Here is a 19,898-nt window from a genome sequence, read left to right as displayed (position 1 = left end):
TGGATTTTCCCCCGGGTAATCCGGTTTTTCCCTCCACATTTAGAAACATGCGTTTAGAGTATTTGGCTGCTACATATTTCCACACGAGAAGCCATTTAATTGAGCTGTCATTTGTGATAGCCAGGTCAATTCAGAAGAAGAGCGTTGTAGCTCAGTGGGCCTTACCTGGAAAAAAAAGTGTTTTAATAGTTTGTTTTTGAGAAAAGTCTTGTTGTAATGATGCTTCCCTGAGTAAACAAAGAGTATGTATTACTGTATCATTATGACCATTACATTAGTTACTCGTACATTCTCCAGGTTATAACAGTGATCTAATAACGTTGATTCCTTAAGAGTTGTACAAATGCTCTTTGGAGCTGCAGTTGATTTAGTAAATTTTGACTTAAAACTAAAAAATATATATATATTTAAAGAAATGTTTTTCAAATAATAAAAATAAAAATAATAAATTGAAAATAATAAAAGAAAAAAACCCACAATATAAAATAAAAAATAATAAAATAAGAAATACATGAAGCCACATTTCTTTGAAGCTCAGTGGCCTTAAACTTGGCTCCATGAGACATGGCTTCAAGCCACTGTTCTGGACAAAGTTGAGTTAAACATTTTCCGAGATATAACTAAGTAACTTGTGCATCTTTCCGAGTGGTAATTCCAATGTGCATGTCCGGATGGTGAATGAATCATGGGTTGTATTTAGCACGGTCTTGAAAATTGAAAAGCCCGTTATCCCACAAGGGTGGATTAAGAATCACACTACGTGAGATATCTGGCTGGGTGGCACTGTGGTTTAAACTGCTTGAGGCCAACAGTTATCATCCTATGGAGAAACTGGCTTCTACCAAGTGGAAAATATAATATATACCAATGACTCAGGGCTGCAACAAAAGGGGAGATTATCAGAATGTTGTTGTATATAATTTGTTTTACTTTGTGTGAAGTCACACTTATTTCACGCAAAAGTGCTTGCCACAAATGAACCATAATACCATGCTGATCTCGTCAAGAAGCATAAACTATGATGCGAACTCCGGTCATCCTCGCAGAAGATTTTGGCTAATCATCAAACAAAGATGGTCATCGCATCGTGTGGCGCTTTCAGATGCGCTTCTGCTGCCGTCTGGAACGCTCTTCCTTCCGATATTAGGAAACCGCTGGAGCTATGCACTTTTAAATATAGATTAAAAAATTGTGTCTTTAGAACTTATTTTTGTGTTTAGTTTGTTTTCCTCCCCCCGCACCTCAGATTAGCACAGTTGGCTACGTACGGTGCGAAAGAAGTTCAACATACATACAAGTGATTCTTTGCTGTCCTGTGGAGGGACTGGCCTCTGACATAGGAATGTAGAATATCTGCACCTGGTCCAGTGATGAGCACTCGCACAACAATGTTTGGCAGTGAAACACGTTTACTTTCATTCAACATCTTTTAGGATTGACCAGAAACAAATTAAAGGCCATAACATGAAACTCCTGCTGGATGAGTGTATTCCATACTGAGTGGGTCATGGGAGTTATTTTGACCATTAAGCTGGTCAACACAAGGTTGTTGTATAGAGAGTACAGGCAGTCCCCAATAAATATCCGTAACCCAAATTTTCCGTTTGTCGGAAACTGAACAGTTTTCCTCCAAAATCAACGATAAAATCCCATATCCGAAAAAAGCTGTGCCTCCCCTATTACCCTTTTCTCTCAGCACCGTATTGCACTGTCGTCTGTTTTCTATCGCTACACTGCCTATGATTCTTTCATTTTATCGAATATCTACCCTAACACTACCCATAATCAAACTGATGGAACATATTTATGAATACCACGAAGCATAGAAAACAAACAATTACGTAATGATATGAAAGGAAAAGAGACGACGTGGCTTGTAGATTCTACTCAGGGTAACAAAGTAACAGCGCACTCGGGAGTGCTTTACAGGACACCACCGCCTTGGGGGAATATGCGGCCCTGCCTTATGCCTCGCTCCACTGTATTCATCCATAACCTCACCGCGCTGCACTATTTGCGCTTACGTAACTAATGCAAACATTTTACGCGCACAGTATTGCATTTTTCTATACATGATTTATGGGAGCATTTTCGTAATTCGGGTCTTCCGTAACCCATGGACTGCCTGTAGAGTCATACTGTACAACAATGGATATTTCTTCTGCACTGCTGTCTGCTACCTAAAACAAAAGCTCAATGTGGCCAAATCTCAGCAGCTAAGCAGAATTGAGCATGGGTGACATTTGGATGGGCTACCACCATGCGCAAAACGGGTTGTTATAGGCTGCTGCAGATATCCATTGTCTGTGTGTAAAACAAAATGGTGAGGCAAGGAACAATCCAATACTATGTAAATATGCAGACAATTTATCTCCCTCATATATGTCCCTTCAGGTAAAACAAAATAGTGTTTTACACCTCCAGTCAAACACAACGCCATCTGGGAGTGCATGATTTCATAAGCATTGGCTCGATGCAAGCAAACTCTGGACCAGTATCGACATACGTTATATTATCAGCATTTTGGCTTTCGATTTAAAGCTTTCGTGACTGCAGGGATTCATCTTCTTGGTTCTTTCGGTAAAGTCACGTAGAAAGGAAATAAAATAATGATACAAATAAAATTAACCCTTCATTCATTGGGACGCTGTCTTTCCGACAGCCCTGTTCTTCACCTGAGGACGGCTGCTTGCGTTGTGGACGAAACGTCGTGAGAATTTTATTTTATTATGTTTTATTTTTATTATTTTATTATTTCCCTTCTACGTTACTTTACCGAAAGAACCAAAAAGACAGTTTTGGCTTGCTTGAAAAAATGTTGGCGAACTGCGATTATAGGCAATGGCCCTCTCTCTTTAAGATATGGGTCCTGTTTCGATGCACAATTGTAGAATACCTAACACAAAATAATCATCAGCATCATTGTGGCGAACACAAGTAACAATAAATAATCTGAAGATACATCTCATATATATATAGCATATATATGTGGAGTTTGCAGGGCATTGTTTTTTTTCTTCCTGTAATGCTATATATTTAACTTCAGTATATATTCACACAATAGAGGTTTTTGGGTTAGGTCGCGTAAATATAAATGCGTCGTTAAACCTGCCACTACTTGGCAGAGGCAATTAGTAAGGGTTGTCATGCAAACAAAACGTGCCAATTCGTTACTAATTCAGCAGACCGGTGTATTGAAGAGTAACCCTCAACATTTAACATTAGAGTGCTGTGACGATTCGCTGGATAATGTATTGGTCGCGAAAGCCTACGTGTTCAACTATTTGTGCACACTTAATACAAATTAGGACATGTACACTTTTATTTTTCAACTGATTGGAATTCTCATTGGCTTAAATTTCGATTTAAAGCTTTCGTGACTGCAGGGATTCATCTTCTTGGTTCTTTCGGTAAAGTCACGTAGAAGGGAAATAATAAAATAATCATTGGCTAAGAAGCATGTTGGCTGATTTGACCACATCCATTTAAAAGCCCTTGAAAGGGCTACCGTACATCAATTTATTGCACAGCTGCTGAGTATGAAGTGTCAGTAAAGGAAGATTACGCCCGCAGCCAATACATGTGAGTTTAAACGCTAACTGAAGCGGAAATTAAGTTGCTCATCAATTTGTGTCATGTAGTGTGACTTTATATTATGCATATATTGGGATTTTTATTTTATTTTATCATAAAGTATATCCAGAGGAAAGTATTTCCATCGGGGCCAAGTTGAGGAAGGGCACAATGCTTGGAATTACATTGAGAGGCAAACAGAGGAAAGCATTCAAAGAGGAATGCATTCGAACTGTTAAAAACTTAAAACTAAACAATTATTACTTCACCAAGTAAGGTCCACTGAGCTATGTAGCTCTTTTTTAGAAGTGACCTGGCCACAAATGATGGCTCAACAAAGTGGTTTATCATGTGGAAATGTATAGCAGCAAAATAACGAATGTTTTTAAATATGGAGAGAAAAAACCGGAGGCGCTAGAGAAAATACACATGACCACAGGGAGAACATGCAAACTCCAAATATACAGGCGTAAGGGTTGGGATCAAACACCACGTCCTCCTGTATACCAGGCGAGGTAGTTAACATGTCGCCACGGTGGCGCCCCTAAATATACAGGCGTTAAGAAAAGTTGGCTTGAGCAGGACACATTACGAGAAGCAATGATCACCTATATTTAAGAAAAGTGATGGAGTGGCATTCAACCAATGGAACTATTTCAAGAGAACGTCCATTGTTGAGAGTAGCACATAAATCAGCTCGTGTGCAGGTGCTCGGTGGATGGTTACACCACAGAAGCGTGAGAGATGGTGACAGCTTGGGGGAGGCCTTCATCCAGCAGTGGATTCATCTTGGCTGATAATGATTATTATTAAATTAACTTGTGAATGAAAGGATAGAAAGGAGGGTGGAAAGGTTGTGTGAAAAAGGCTAAAATTATGGCTGCTATGCAGTAAGAGAAACGCAGAAAAAGAGACTGCGAGGTGAGATAGGCGATGAGCGGAAATTAAAGGGGGAAATCATTATTTAATCCTTCCACACTGAGATTCCTGTTCCCCCCCCCCAGAAAAAGTAAAAAAACACAGCTCCAAATTGTCCATTGTCTGCTTTTCTAAAATGTTTTTGTAGTCTGGCGGTTTGGGAGACTGCTCTCCCCCCCTCCACGGTGTCGTGCGGCTTATTTGTTGCACTGCCACGCTCGTGGAGAAAGAGCGAGCATTTCCATATTTAACAAGTGCGGTAATAAGCGAGAGCGAGACAGTTGCCGTGGCGCTGAGAGTGTCACCTGCTGTGAAACAATGTGATGGTAAAATGTAACACTTCATGTAATTATCTGTAATGTTACTCCTTCGGTGTTGGCATCTCAGAATGGTAAACAGATTTTTTTTTGACGGAGCATTTGAAAAGGGTTTTTAAACATATAAATTGGGGATGCCTGAGGAAAAACTAAGTTTATACTTTTTTACATTGAGTGTTACAAAGCAGAGTATCTGAATGTGCATGTTTATCTTTTCAGAACATTTTGGAGAGCACTGGTAAATGTAAAATGGTATTCGTACACAATATAGACATGTTTTACACATTCTCCTCACCTTGGTATCACCATGAAAATAAATAAAAGTTACATATCGAAACAAATTAACTATGTGTGGAAGATGTAATGATATACAGGAGCAAAATAAGCAATGTCGTGAAGCTTGCTTTCCATTTTCTAGCCGATAGAAGCAAGATAGATATATACTGGTTTTTTTTTAATGGGAGTAAATTAATAGGTTAAGGTTAATGTTTAAAACTGACAAAAATATAAATCTTGACTTAAAGCTTTCATGACTGCAGGAATTTATTTTCTTTGGGTGTGTCGGTAAAGCCACGTAGATAGAAAAATAAAAATATCACGACGTTTCGATCGCAACACAAGCAATCGTCATCAGGTGAAAAAATATAGCGGGAGAGCTGCTGAAGCAGGATGTTATATAGGTTTGAGATGGGTGTAGCTCAAGGGTAAGTGGGCGGGGCTAGAGATGGAATTGGTGTGTAAATGTAAGATCGGAAGGCTGATATACCTCCACGATTACGAGGCTGTGGAGGTGGCCATTGTATTGTGAGAGATTAGCAGAGGTGGGACAAAGTCATTGTTATGCAAGTCCAAGTCGAGTCGCAAGTCATCAAATTCATGACTCGAGTCTGACTCGAGTCCAAGTCACATGACTCGAGTCCACATCTCATAGGTGGGACAAAGTCATTGTTATGCAAGTCCAAGTCGAGTCGCAAGTCATCAAATTCATGACTCGAGTCTGACTCGAGTCCAAGTCACATGACTCGAGTCCACACCTCTGGAGATTAGCATGTTAATGTAAGAGAACCACCACAACGGTGGCTGTGTTAGGGAGACATTTAGCCTGTTAATGTAAGATTAGCATGTCAATGTCAGAAAATCAGACGCCACTGCCACATCGAGGAAAACAAAGCTGTGGAGGTGGCCATTGTGTTGTGATAGATTAGCATGTTAATGTAAGAGAACCACCACAACGGTGGCTGTGTTAGTGAGAAATTTTGCCTGTTAAAAAACGAGAGCCACCGCCACATCGAAGGAAAAGAGCAGCAGTGGCTGTGTTAGTGAGACATTTAGCCTGTTCATGTACAACCTAGTAATGTAACTCAGAGAGTCGGAAATAACTGCTAACATCGGCAGGTAAGATGGAAACATCACAGCCAGTTATGACTTAAACTGGTTAATAACATCCTTCCAATGATCGCTCATTTTGTACCCATCATCTCGGTTTAAATTGTGTCTGTGTTTATATATCTGGATGGCTTCATGAACGAATCTTTGTTGATAGCCAGTGGGTTTGCAGAGTACCTTCGTCTTGGAAAAATAAATTTCGTGTGTGCCCACAGCATTAAAACAATGGTCAGCCACGGCCGAGGAATTGATCCTACCGTGTTTCAGATTTGCCTTATGTTCACGAACACGGTCCGAGACATGTCGCTTAGTTTCCCCAATGTAACTACTGCTGCAGACACAGCTTAGTTTGTAGACACCGGGATATTGCATGTCAGGGATCACATCCTTCACAGATGGGATCAGATCACGAATTTTATGTACTGTGTTAAATCTAACCTGGATCTTGTGTTTGCTCATGATTTTGGAAATCTTTTTGATAACCCCTGCTATGTATGGCAAGGTGATGGTTTTGATTGGGTCCTCAGATAGTTACAACGGTTGGGGTGATAGCTTTACGGATTGTGTAGTCCGAAAATCCATTCATCTTGAGGGCTTGGTGTACGTGCTCCAATTCACTGGCTAGGTGGTGATGGTTGAAAATACAACCAGCTCTATGGTGTAGAGTTTTGATGAGGGAATTCTTCTGGGCTGGATGGTGGTGAGAGTCATGTTTTAGGTAGGCATCCTATGTGTGGCTTTCCCTAGACCAGGGGTCGGCAACCAAAATAACAAGAAGAGCCATTTCTTCCCAATTCGGTACAAAATTCAGTATTTCAAGAGCCGCAATGCATCTATGTACATACGTACATATCGTCAAGAAGCAGCCCGTAAAGAGCCGCATGCGGCTCCGGAGCCGTAGGTTGCCGACCCCTGCCCTAGACAGTGTCCCATTGAGCCATCTGGTCTCTTTTCGATTAAAACATCCAAGAATGGTAACTTGCCATCCTTTTCCACATCCATGGTGAATTTGATGGCTGGATGTATGGAATGTATGTGGTTGAAGAATTGGCCCAGCGCTGGTAGGCCATGTGGCCAGATGACGAACGTGTCATCTACGTTCTTTCGGTAAAGTCACGTAGAAATGAAATAAAATAAATAATAGAATACGACATTTCGATTGCAACACAAGCAACCGTCATCAGGTGTCAATGCAAGCTTGGAGAGAGAGACATATACAGAGAGACAAACACAGACACGGAGAGAGACATACAGAGAGAGAGAGAGACACACAATTTTTCTCCCCCTCTTGCTCTCATTGACATGCTAATTTCTCTGCCCCCCCCTCTCTCATACTTAACTTCAAATTAAGCAATCTTTGGAAGAACGTAATAAACCAGGTAAAGTGTTAAATGTTGTGTAAGCCGACTCTGTGTTGCATTGCATTATATTTCTAAGTTTACTCGGTTTGTTTTCTCAAACTTGCAATTTCTCTCCCCCTGCCGCTCTCATTGACATGCTAATTTGTCTGCCCCCCCCACTCTCTATATATAAATACCTCGTCACAGAGGCGTTGTTTCTCTGTGTGTCACTGTGTGTCTCTCTCTGCGTGTGTGTCTCTCTATGTGTGTGTCTCTCTGTGTGTCTCTCTCTGTACATGTGTCTCTCTCCGTGTATGTGTTTGTCTCTCTCTTTCTGTATATGTGTCTCTCTCCGAGCTAGCATTCACACCTGATGACGGTTGCTTGTATTGCAATCAAAACGTCGTAATCTATTATTTATTTTATTTTATTTCTACGTGACTTTATCGATAGAACCAAAGAGTAATTCCTGCAGTCACGAAAGCTTCAATTCAAGTTTGTGTCATCTACGTATCTCTTCCACAAGGAAGGACGTAGGGTGGAGGGAAAAACCGGAGGACCTGGAGAAAAATCCGCACGATCACGGGGAGAACATGCAAACTACAAATATCCAGGCATCAGGCTTGGGATTGAGCTCGCGACCTCCTGTATACCAGACGGGCTAGTTAACATCTCACCACCATGGCGCCCCCTCACTGAGACAACACAACTGTTTTATACGATGGAGACCTGGGATAAATTCAAGCAGAATAACACACACACACGAGTATACAGGGAATAAAATTGGTATGGAAACGTCGCAAGACAGAATACGAAATTATGATTGTAACTACAGTCTGTGCTCAAGTTCAGCCAGAACAGTCCAGACAGCCACTTTGAGGATTGTTTTCGCACCCGAAGTCCATCTTGTCTTTTGTCCAAAACCTGTCCATAGGACAATAATAATATTCTGTACGATATAGAACATAATTATGATGGATAAGCTTACCTTGTGCTCCAGTTGTATTGCCCAATGTCGATACAGTTTAATCCAAGCTAGCCTCGTAGCGTTCCAAGCTTCTATTTCTCAACACAAACATGAATCGTGAAAAAATAAATATAAATAACCGCACGAACTTAGTAAAGCTTGATTTGGTTTGTATGAATTGCCGTAAAAAATATATCTTCATTATGACAGAACTGTTACATGTTGTCCTGTGGTGCTACACAATTAGCTCAGTGGCACTGTGCCTGGAATACGATCGGATGACGAGTAGTACTGTACTGTAATTCACATTATGGTCATGGGTTAATACAACTAGGGCCACATGTTTTTAAAGTTAACACTTCTTCTTCTTTCGTACGGCTGCTGATGATGATGCAGAGCAACAACTACAATTTCACATCCAGGTGGTCAAGCCGCACAACCGCATCGGGAACAGCGGAGTGCGTCGCCGTGATGTCTCCTTTGTATTTGTGGATTGGGCAGTGCACAGTTATATGTTGTGTGGTCTGAATATTTGTTGTATGGATTGCCAGTTAATACTGCCTCAGGGATGGCAATGGACATTTGAAGTGTGGAGACACCGTACTCTTTGGTTCTTTTGGTAAAGTCACGTAGGTAGAAAAAATACATGAATAAAATAAAAAACAATCCAACAGTGGAAAGCATTTCCACTGCTGGATTATTTCCTTCCACTGCTGGATTCTTTGTTTTCCGCCTGAAGACGACCGCTTGTGTTGCGATCAAATCGTCGTGATATATATATATTATTTTTCTACCTACGTGACTTTGCCGAAAGAACCAAAGAGTATGGATTCCTGCAGTCATGAAAGCTTCAAATCAAGATTGTGGAGACACCACCTTGACTTGTAATTTTGTTTATAAATACATTGTAAAGTAACATTGTTGCAACGTCGATTGCAATTCCCTATGCATGTACAGTAGCTTTTCTCTTATTTCAGAGGGGTATTTTCAATGCATAGGCTATTGAAATTAATCCAAACAGGTTGGCGAGTAGAGTTATGCAATGACATGTAGAGATAAAGCCATGTAGACCAGCGCAGGTGGATTAATGCTGTTTTAAAAGTATGTGGAACACGTGTGGATCGGCTTAGCAGATGGCCCCAGGTTTGGCTGCAGATCAAAGTGACTGGAGGAATTTAGTGAACGTCCAGTAAATTGTGATTGTCGTGGGCGCTGCTGCCCACCTCTTAATTCGGAAGGGTCCAAGAAGAGCTGAAGAATAAAGCTTGGTGGGCATTTTAGCTTTGTTTGTTATCAATCAAAACTTCTTAAATCTGGTTTTGATCATGGATTTTTCGACATTGAAGTAAATTTTTACATATTTCTCTCACACCCTCTCCTCCCATATCGCTCTACTCCCTGTTCTCAACACTTCACTCTCGCAGCCGTTTTTGGTAAAATCCAAAATAACCCTACAAACTGCGAGGTTGCACTTTCCCCTTTGCTGCCCTGAGGACGAGGATTCTATTCCCTTGGCTATCTGCACTGTCGATTCTCTCCCCTGCTAAGAGCTACGACTACAACTCGAATTGCATTGCCTCCATAATGCAACAAACATCTCAGAGCGCAGTTATTTTTTGCTTAGGGGACGCCCTCATGGCAGCTGTCCCTGTCCAGCACAAGGTGTACACAAGCATTGGCTAACAGGTGGACATTAGTCTGCCAATAGGGGGCAATGTTGCTGTTGGTATTTACAATTCAGGAATTTGCTCGTAAATTTTCAAAAAAATTGGGCACACCCTCTCTCCTTATGCATTGACCTCTCTAATAACGCTCTCTCCAAATGTTCCGTCTCTCTGCCCTCCTGCCTCCATCTAACTGTCACTCCCCTCCTCCATTATGTCCTTATTTGTAGCACAATGCTGCAATTGCCATCAACGTGGAGGTCACCGTGACTCGTGTCCAGAGTATCGTGCTAATTTACCAAACTCATGTTTTAAATATTGTATTTTATTTTAAAAAATCCCTTCATGATTTCAATTTTTACATAATGCTCAATGTCTTGAATTATTATTTGGATGCGATATGCACCAACACCTGATTATGCCCCTCTGATCACTCATAGTGCAGTCGATTGGGATTTGTCATTGACAATTACATTGCACGAACTTTTTGTATTTATCTGTTTCAGCTGTTTGTGGTATTTTTTTAGATTAATACAAGGCAGCAAATCATGCTGACTCGTGACCTTGTTCCTTCTACTCTTAGGATTCTCAATTTATTGTCTTGGTTTGCCTCTGTGGCTTGCTTGGATGTGTCCAATATGCATCTTTCAAATCGTGCTTTTAACCACCAAGTTGTTTACCTTTTTTCATGAAGTATTTAAAATGTATACCTTAATCAGGTAAATTTATAATTTTACTGATTTGTTAATTGAGCATTTTATGCATTTTAGGATTTTAAGGAATTGTATCCAAATGCTCATAGATTATGTTATAGTCATATTCTTAAAAACTTTTATAAACTAAATAATACAATATAATTATTTATCAGCCACATTCCAAAAAATGGATGATTGATAAATTATGTTAAAATAGGTATTTAGTGGTCACGTTAAGCCTGGTATTCATAGGAGCTCCCTTTTCACCAGTCTTGAATAAGCAACAAAGCCATTCGAGGTGGGAAGTAAAACACCTCAACCAACAACCTTTACGACACTACAGCCGAGAGCGCTACTCTACCAAATTGTCTCTTCCAAGAGGCACCGGCACATCCAGCCTGAGGCGGACGGTAAACACGTGCAGAGTCCTCCTGGAGGACAAGAAATCGGGCTGCAGAGGACGTGACCATGGCTGCTCGCCAAATCGCTGGTCACAAGGTCTGAGAACCACCTGGTCCACTTGAGAGCAATCAGCACCACCTGAGCCCCATCCATGTACGCATAAAACATCTTTAGAGGTTCGGAGGGAGAGGGAGGGAAAGTATAGCTCAGTCCCTGGGCTCGTCGCGTCTCTTCTTCCGCTCCGGCCTGGCAGAAAACGGGACGCATACAGAGGAGGCGTTGTCGGTCGAGGTGAACCAGTCGACCGACGCATCGCCAGACCAAACCATCTGGATGCAGTGACCATTTTAACCATCCAGAGGGTTAAGTGCATCACCATCCAGTCAGCCGAGCAGAGACTGCGAGCCCGCCCCTCCCCTCAGGTGTGGGAGAGGTGATCGATTCCCCCCCCACCCCTCAGTGATGGTTCAAGACTGGTGAGAAGGGAGCATGTCGGCAACCTCCAAATCAACAATTGGAAGTATGTACTTGAAGGAAACAATAAAAAAAATACGAGGAGATTACGTTGGTTACAATGAAACTGTTTCAATATTGAAACTGAAGTTTAACGTTGCTTTTGGTAAACCTGAAAAGGTATTAACAAGGCTGTAGTTTGGAAGAAGAACAATCATCCTCCTTTGGGAAGGTCTCACTGAGGCGCCGACTGCATTGGGACGTTGTGCTGTATTTTCTCGTTTGTATTTTTCCAAATGCAAATTTGAAAATGCATTTTTCACACAATAAACATGGTTTATATTGTAACACTGCATGTACATTTTTAAAGCAGGGACATTTCTAAAATGTCTTCTGTTATATAACGTGCGAACATCTAAAGTAATGCCAACTGTTACAGCTCCTGCTGTGCCAATTCTCTGTACAAGATTGCCACAGTTGCTGCTGGTATATAAGCCATGCTGTGCATAAACACTGATCGAGCAATTACTTTTTCATGTACGATGTCAGTGTTGCATTCGGCATGGAGGATAGCGAACATTAAAACACATGTGAGAACACGAAATAATAGTTTACGTGAAGTACTAATCGATGAAGAGGTCATCAGAAATAATGCGTCAGCAAACGTGACCCCGCACTCTGTACTTAAGGTTTATCTTAAAGTAGTACTGCACGCTATGATTTCCTCTGCTCATTTATTACATTGAAATGCATTACTTGTAAAGTTGAGGCTGTGAAGCCTAGGTAACAAAGTTAACCTGATTTGGGTGTGATATATGCCTTGCCCAAAGTTTATTTTCATTACTTCCCTCTCTTGTATGCCATTGTGCAATTTTGCATGAACGATGCGAGAAAAATAATAATTATTTTATATTATTATTATTATTAGTTACTGGTTAGCATACACCACAACTTAGCCAGTTATCATGGAAACGATTATTCAAATTCCACATTTGCCCAGTACGTGTGTTTTAAGCTTTAACAATGTGTGCTGCCTGTTGTAGAATGTTACAGATTGTGCAATTTAGTGTTCATTAAACAATTAATTATAATGCAAGTGCAGTGTTCCCTCGTTATTCACGAACTAGCTAGCCACAATTTTGCCTATCCACCAATCGCATCTGGAACTCTACACACTGCTGCATTGAGAAAAACAGAAAAAAAGTGATGAGATACAGTGATGAGAGATCAAGTGATGAGATAAAGTAATGAGAGATAAAGTGATGAAAGACAATTGTGATGTGAGAAAGTTACGAGATAAAGTGATGAGAGAGAAAGCGTATTTATGTATGTGTAATGACGATTTCATCTTCTTGGTTCTTTCGGTAAAGTCACGTAGAAGGGAAGTAATAATATGTCAATGGGAGAGTAGTGCTGGTAGACTTGCAGCGGAGCAAAGAATCCATTCCCTGTGGAGAATACAAGATATATAGTCAATGCCAGTGAGTGGACTGTGGTCTGAAAGTCACCGTAAACGTGAACACAATCAGTTAAGATCCGAAATGGTTTATTACGTCCTTCCAATGATTGCTGAGCTAGAATCCATCTTCTCGGTTGAAATTGTCTCTTTGTTTGTATATGTGGATCGCCTCATGAACGAATCTCTCATGGTAGCCAGATGGCTTGCAAAGAACCTCTGTCTTGGAGAAGTCAATGTCATGTGAGCCCACTGAATTGTAACAGTGATCTGCCACGGCTGAGGTGTTTGTCCTACCGTGTTTCAGGTCTGCTTTATGTTCACGGATGCGGTCCGAGACATGTCGTTTGGTTTCTCCAATGTAACTGCTACCACAGAGGCAACTTAGTTTGTAGATGCCAGGGTACTGTATGTCTGGAACCACATCTTTTATAGACGGGACCAGATCACGGATTTTATGTACTGTGTTGAATCGGACCTGTATCTTGTGTTTAATTAGGATTTGGGAGATCTTTTTTGTGACCCCAGCAATGTAGGGTAAGGTGATGGTTTTGAAAGGCTCCTCAACAGGATCCTTCTTGATGGTTGGAGTGATGGCTTTGCGGATTGTGTAGTCGGAGTAACCATTAGCCTTACGAGCGTGGCGTATGTGTTTGAGTTCACTGGCAATGTGTTCCTGGTTGGAGATGCATTGGGCTCTATGGTATAGAGTCTTGATGAGGGAGTTCTTCTGGGATGGATGGTGGTGGGAATCCGGTTTTAGGTAAGCATCCGTATTTGTGGCTTTCCTGAATGGCTCATTGAACCATCAGGTCTCCTTTTAATTAGGACATCCAAAAAGGGTAGCTTGCCATCTTTTTCGACTTCCATGATGAATCTGATGGCTGGGTGTATGGAATCGAGGTGTATGGAAGCTTCAAATCGAAATTTAATGACGACTTGACATACTTCTCTTGAGATGGCACTTTATTGAAGGCACGTTCACTTGACATCAGGTGGAGACCCACACTACAACAGCCCCGAGTCTCCCGGGCATCTCCCTTTTATACTAACCCAGGCCACGCCCCCCCCTTCTCGATCATTCTCGCTGACTCTGGACGCTCGCTCCACCGGCAGACTCCACCATCCTCTTCCATCACCTGACCACACTCCCTTCTCGAACATTCCCGTAGCCACCAGTCCCTTCGCACTCACAACTGATACCCCTGTCATTACATCCCTTGGCCACTAGTGTATTCACACTGTAGGCTGATTCCCCTGTCATTACCTCCCGTGGCCACTAGTCCCCTCACACCGCATGCAGGCTCTATTGTCATTACATATGTATTTATTTAAGGTAATTCATAAAAAAAATTCCATTATCCATGACAGTTGCTATTCACGGAAGGTTTCCCTTGCGAATAACGAGGGAATACTGCACCCAAATACAAAATGACATATTTAAAAGCAAAATTATGTATATAATATATATATAAACATCAAGCTGGAAGGCTATGATCCCACAGGTAATAGTTCCCCCCAAGGAGAGTAGCTCTTTCTCACCAGGCCCTGCTGCTCGTCTTACAACTGAGCCTCTCTATACCATATCCCATCTATCTGTCTAAAGCACTAAAATCATAATGTTAGAATAAAATGAAATATAATATTACGACTGTTTTTGTCAATAGCAGAATAATTCTATTTGAAAACCCTTCCGAAGAAATGTGTGCACGTTTCACACGTTTCACGTGCTCAAATTTCACATTCATCGCACAGGGATATGGACACGTGCACACCTATCGCAATCCCGCATACACGCACACACACAGTTGCTTCAATAGTTGCCAAGGGAGTGTACGGCCAGCATCTATTAGGGAACGCTAACATTTAAAGCCACGTGCCGTAAGAGACGAAGAGTGTTGTCCATACCACCCGTGGCTGCCTTTATTCCCTTGACCCTGTCTCAAAGCAGTGCCCGGTACTGTGATACTGTATACATACACAACCAATAATAGACACGAGTACGTGACACGCAGGCAAGCAACGCAGCCACATTGGGGATGTGCAGTGTGAAGAATGCTTCCGAGCATGTATTCTCTTTCAACAACATTCACTTGGACACCGTAGTGGTGAGATGTCAACTACCTCGCCTGGTATACAGGAGGTCGTGGGTTCGATACCGACCCTGACACCTGTATGATTTGGAGCTTGTATGTTCTCCCCGCGGTCGAGTGGATTTTTTTTCCGGTTCCTCCGGGTTTTCCCCCCACGTTTAGAATCAACATGTGTTTCGAGTATCCGGTTGCTGTACATTTCCACGTAATAAGCGACTTCGTTGAGCTATCAATTGTGGCCAGGTCCCTTATAAAACAGAGCAATAGAGTTCAGTGGGCCTTACCTAGTAAAATAAAAATAGTTAATAGATAGTTTACATTTAACATATTTGAGATCACACAGTCCACTATCTTTGATGCCCACACTATTGGAGGTTCGGACTTTGGTGTCAATTGAGTCTTTCAAGTCCTCGCTGAAGTCCTACCTGTTAAAAAAGGCCTCCCCTCTAGTTTTTCTATCACCCTCTTGATCCTTTCTCTCCACGGTGACTCCTTATGTATTCCTGCCTCCTTTGCATGCATGACACTCTGAGATATATTTCGAAGGACGCCATTATAAATCAAAATTATTTTGTTATTATTAGTGTATGAAAACTCATTGGAAACTGGTACCCATGATAAGAATATGGAATTTCCACCATATGCCCAGGGCCATCAATGGAGATGCATGTCTCATCCATGGCGTGAATATCTTGCAAACCATTGAAATACAGCATGTAAAATGAAATAAATATATATTACATCCCTGTGTTATGTGACTACTGGATGAAGGGCACCCATGGTGTGTCAGTTATGTGGGTTGTTTGACCATACTTCACCACCCTGATCAGTACGGATTGGTAACAGAGGGACCCGGGACTGGTACGGAGATACCACTCACACTCTGACATTAACTGTGGTTTGGGATTACAACTCAGGTGACTGTAGTAGTTTTGTATCATAGAGTGATAACCACTGCTCCCGCTGTACATCAATGAATACAAAATACACTTGCAAAGCAGGCTGATCTAGCCACCAGCCTTAAAACACTGAAAGGTTGGCCTTTTAAAAATATCATCATATTTTCTACATGTACAGAAGTGTTTAATTGAGGTTTTTTGTGTACGATTTAAACATTTATATTGCTCATTCTAAACTTTTTTTTACAGTGAATTTGTTTCTCAAAGCCTTACTTCACAAGCATTAACTATCTTAATATTGTATGACCTGCCGGGGTCTACCATGCCACCCATGAGCTGCTCAGATTAACGGGGTGTTTGTGCCATTCTGCTCAACATTTACTCACTGCTGGCCAAGCTCAAATTAATTTAAAAATATTTTAGTGATGTCTATTTTAATTAAGCGACTACCGAGACAGATGGTAATAACAGTAAAACCCGATTTGCATCTCCCCCTTTGACGTCGTTTCTCAAATATGTCGTCACTTTATTAACACCGCCACCTGAATTGTGGCGCGTCAACCTCACTCCCACGTCGTTCACAGCACCATTGTCCATCCTTTCGGGTTATCTATCGCCTCACCGCCTTCGCCTCCGCCTACCTGTGAGTCCCTTTCAATTTACGTCGTTTCAATATTCGTCGTCGCACCTTTGAGGAACGCATCCCCCAACGTAAACTGGGGTATTGCTGTACTTGCTTTAATGTTGGGTTATTGCTCTGATGTTGAATAAGACTGTTGCTCTCACGTAGACTTTAGCCACCTTCAACTACAGTTACGTCTTTACAATGTATGCATGTACGTAGCCACCCATGCTAATCGCGCCGGATGCGATGTGTGGCTTAAACACTTGACATACAATTGTAACGATTGGAAGTCCAATTATGAACTTATACTATCATCCATCTGGTGATTATTAAATAAATAACGCTGTGTTTCTCTTAAAGTGGTGGCCAAACAAACAGTTTGTTGAATTTCTACCACTGATGCAGGGCCGCCAAAGAAGATGAACGCCACTGAATTCGTATTTGAGTAGTGAGCTACCTTGGCTTTGGCTTGGCATAACTGCTGAGCCCCATCCATGTACGCATGAACAACCTTTAGAGGTTCGGGGGGTGAGAGGGAGGGAACGTGTAGCTCAGTCCCTGGACCCATAGCGTTACCTCTGCACTCCGGCCTACCAGATAACGGGACGCATACCGAGGAGTATTACTGTTATTAAAGTTATAACTTTAACTTTGCATAAAATCTGCCCTGTGGTAATGGCTCAGAAAAGAACCGTGCAGTGCAGAAATCAAAATGTTGATATATGGCCTGCAGCAATGGGCACTTAAATTAACCCGAGGTTTATTGGCCATGTTCATAGCTGCGAGGCTGTGCATCACAGTACCCGTAACTTTCACCAATGGTAAAATGCGGGCCACGACCACATTCACATGGCAGTCACATGCTGAGTAGACAATCGAGCAGGTGAGTGGTTTATTGCTGCTCAGATCCTTAATTTTCGTCTTGACTTCACAATCTGGGCCAAGACCCTGAAATATTTCAGCAGCTGATTGCAAACAGTGTATTGGACACTCGCCTGGGGTTGAGGTTTCCATAAGTGGAAATATGACAATTCACCTTTTGGCTCACATTTAACCTGGGTTAAGGCACATTCTCGTGGCAATGGAAACAAGTCCTTGGTTATGACCTAAGCTCACACTGGCATAATTCCTAAAGCGAGCCAGTAGACTCCAATTGGATCTACGCTCAAAGTCTGCCATCTCCAGCAATGCTAACATTTGATATTAAAAACTCGTTGGCTTGGTATGCATAACCCAGGTAGTTCTCATTTTCAGTTCTCCAAAATGGATCTCCTTTATATATTTATTCTGGGCAGATGACACCTTTACCATCAGTCAGGTACGCATGTGTGTGCTCGCTTATAGCACTTGCCCCAACAGTCATTATGGTTATACAGGGTGTGTTTCTCTCTTGTGCATGTATTTTATTCCAGTCGCAATTGCTATTCTGTTTTTTTCTTCCATAAATTAGTGTTAGAAATATTTCAGTGTGCATGGCACAATGGATGTCATTACCATTCTTTATTTATCTCGGAATGCCTCACTAAGTCTGGACCAGGGAAATTTTGCATTGGGATGTTTGGCCACGTCCTATGCGAGTGATATACATGTAAGAGGACAAATATTTATTCGGATATTTCAGGAACACAGTTGCCGTACTGTCCCCTCCTAGTGGCATAACTTGCCAGTGATCCATCAACATTGGTTAAAAACATATTGTGTCGGTTTGTATTAAGGCAATTTCATTGAGAGACTTTCATAATTCTGCAACCTATGCCAGTACAGGGGGTTAAAAATAATGGAGTTGCACTGAGAGACAGAAAGATAATTCGTCAGGAAGCAACTTCACTTGACAGACAACTTGTAAACCGTTAAGGAAAGTAAGCGGGCATGGGCAGAAGCATCTGTTTTATAAAGGTTTGAAATGGGCATAGCTCAAATGTCAGCAGCCAATGTTAATGTAAGTGGTGGCCAGCGACTGCGGCGGTGGTGGGTTTCCACCAATCAAAGGGCTGCCAGGTAAACATTAGCATGTTAATGGCAGATCGCCGAGCATCCTCCACGGCGAGTGGGCCAAGGTGGTTATGTTAATGTGAGAGATTAGCATGTTCATGGGAGATCGCCGAGCATCAACCTCGAGGATGGCGCACGAGGTGTCTGTGTTAGTGTGAGAAATTTTATCTGTTAATGTAAAAATCAGAGAGCCGAAAATACAACTAACATCGGAAGGTGGTAGGATGGGAACATCACAGCCGGTTATGACTTAAAATGGTTAATAACGTCCTTCCAATGATTGCTCAGTTTGTACCCATATTCTCGGTTGAAATTGTGTCTATGTCGATATATATGGATGGCTTCATGAACGAATCTTTGTTGATACCCAGTGGGTTTGCAAAGTACCTTGGTCTTAGAGAAATACATTTCGTGTGAGCCCAGCGCATTAAAACAATGATCAGCCATGGCCGAGGTATTGGTCCTACCGTGTTTCAGATCCGCCTTATGTTCATGAACATGGTCCGAGACATGTCGCTGGGTTTCCCCAATGTAACTACTGCCGCAGACACAGCTTAGTTTGTAGACGCCGGGGTAATACATGTCAGTGATCATATCCTTCATAGATGGGATTAGATCACGAATTTTACGTACTGTGTTAAATCGGACCTGGATCTTGTGTTTGCTTATGATTTTGGAAATATTTTTGGTGACCCCTGCTATGTATGGCAAGGTGATGGTTTTGATTGGGTCCTCAGATGGTTCTTTCCCAAGAATGGGGTGATCGTTTTATGGATTGTGTCGTCTGAATATCCATTCATCTTGAGAGCTTGGTGTACGTGTTCCAGTTCACTGGCTAGGTGATGACGGTCGAAAATACATCGAGCTCCATGGTGTAGCGTTTTGATGAGGGAATTCTTCTGGGATGGATGGTGGTGGGAGTCAGGTTTTAGGTAGGCATCTGTATGGGTGCCTTTCCTGTAGACAGTGTCCCATCAAGCCATCTGTCTCTTTTCGATTAAAACATCCAAGAATGGTAACTTGCCATCCTTTTCCACCGAAAAATGACAATTATGTGAGTTGTTAATTTCGGCTCTCTGATTTTTACATTAACAGATACAAATTCTCACACTTACACA

At 41.8% G+C, this 19,898-nt stretch overlaps 1 protein-coding gene across 3 annotated transcripts in view; it reads left to right on the top strand.

Moving 5' to 3' along the window:
* ADCY2 (adenylate cyclase 2) overlaps nt 1–19,898 on the top strand; it is a 282,866-nt gene that overhangs the window by 16,570 nt on the left and 246,398 nt on the right. The gene's annotated exons all lie outside the window — the stretch shown is intronic.

This window comes from Lampetra planeri, chromosome 17 (assembly GCF_965212315.1).
Source record: "Lampetra planeri chromosome 17, kcLamPlan1.2.h2, whole genome shotgun sequence".
Taxonomy (NCBI): domain Eukaryota; kingdom Metazoa; phylum Chordata; class Hyperoartia; order Petromyzontiformes; family Petromyzontidae; genus Lampetra; species Lampetra planeri.
The sequence above is the reverse complement of the archived record's forward strand: the minus strand, read 5'-3'. Positions and strand labels throughout refer to the sequence as shown.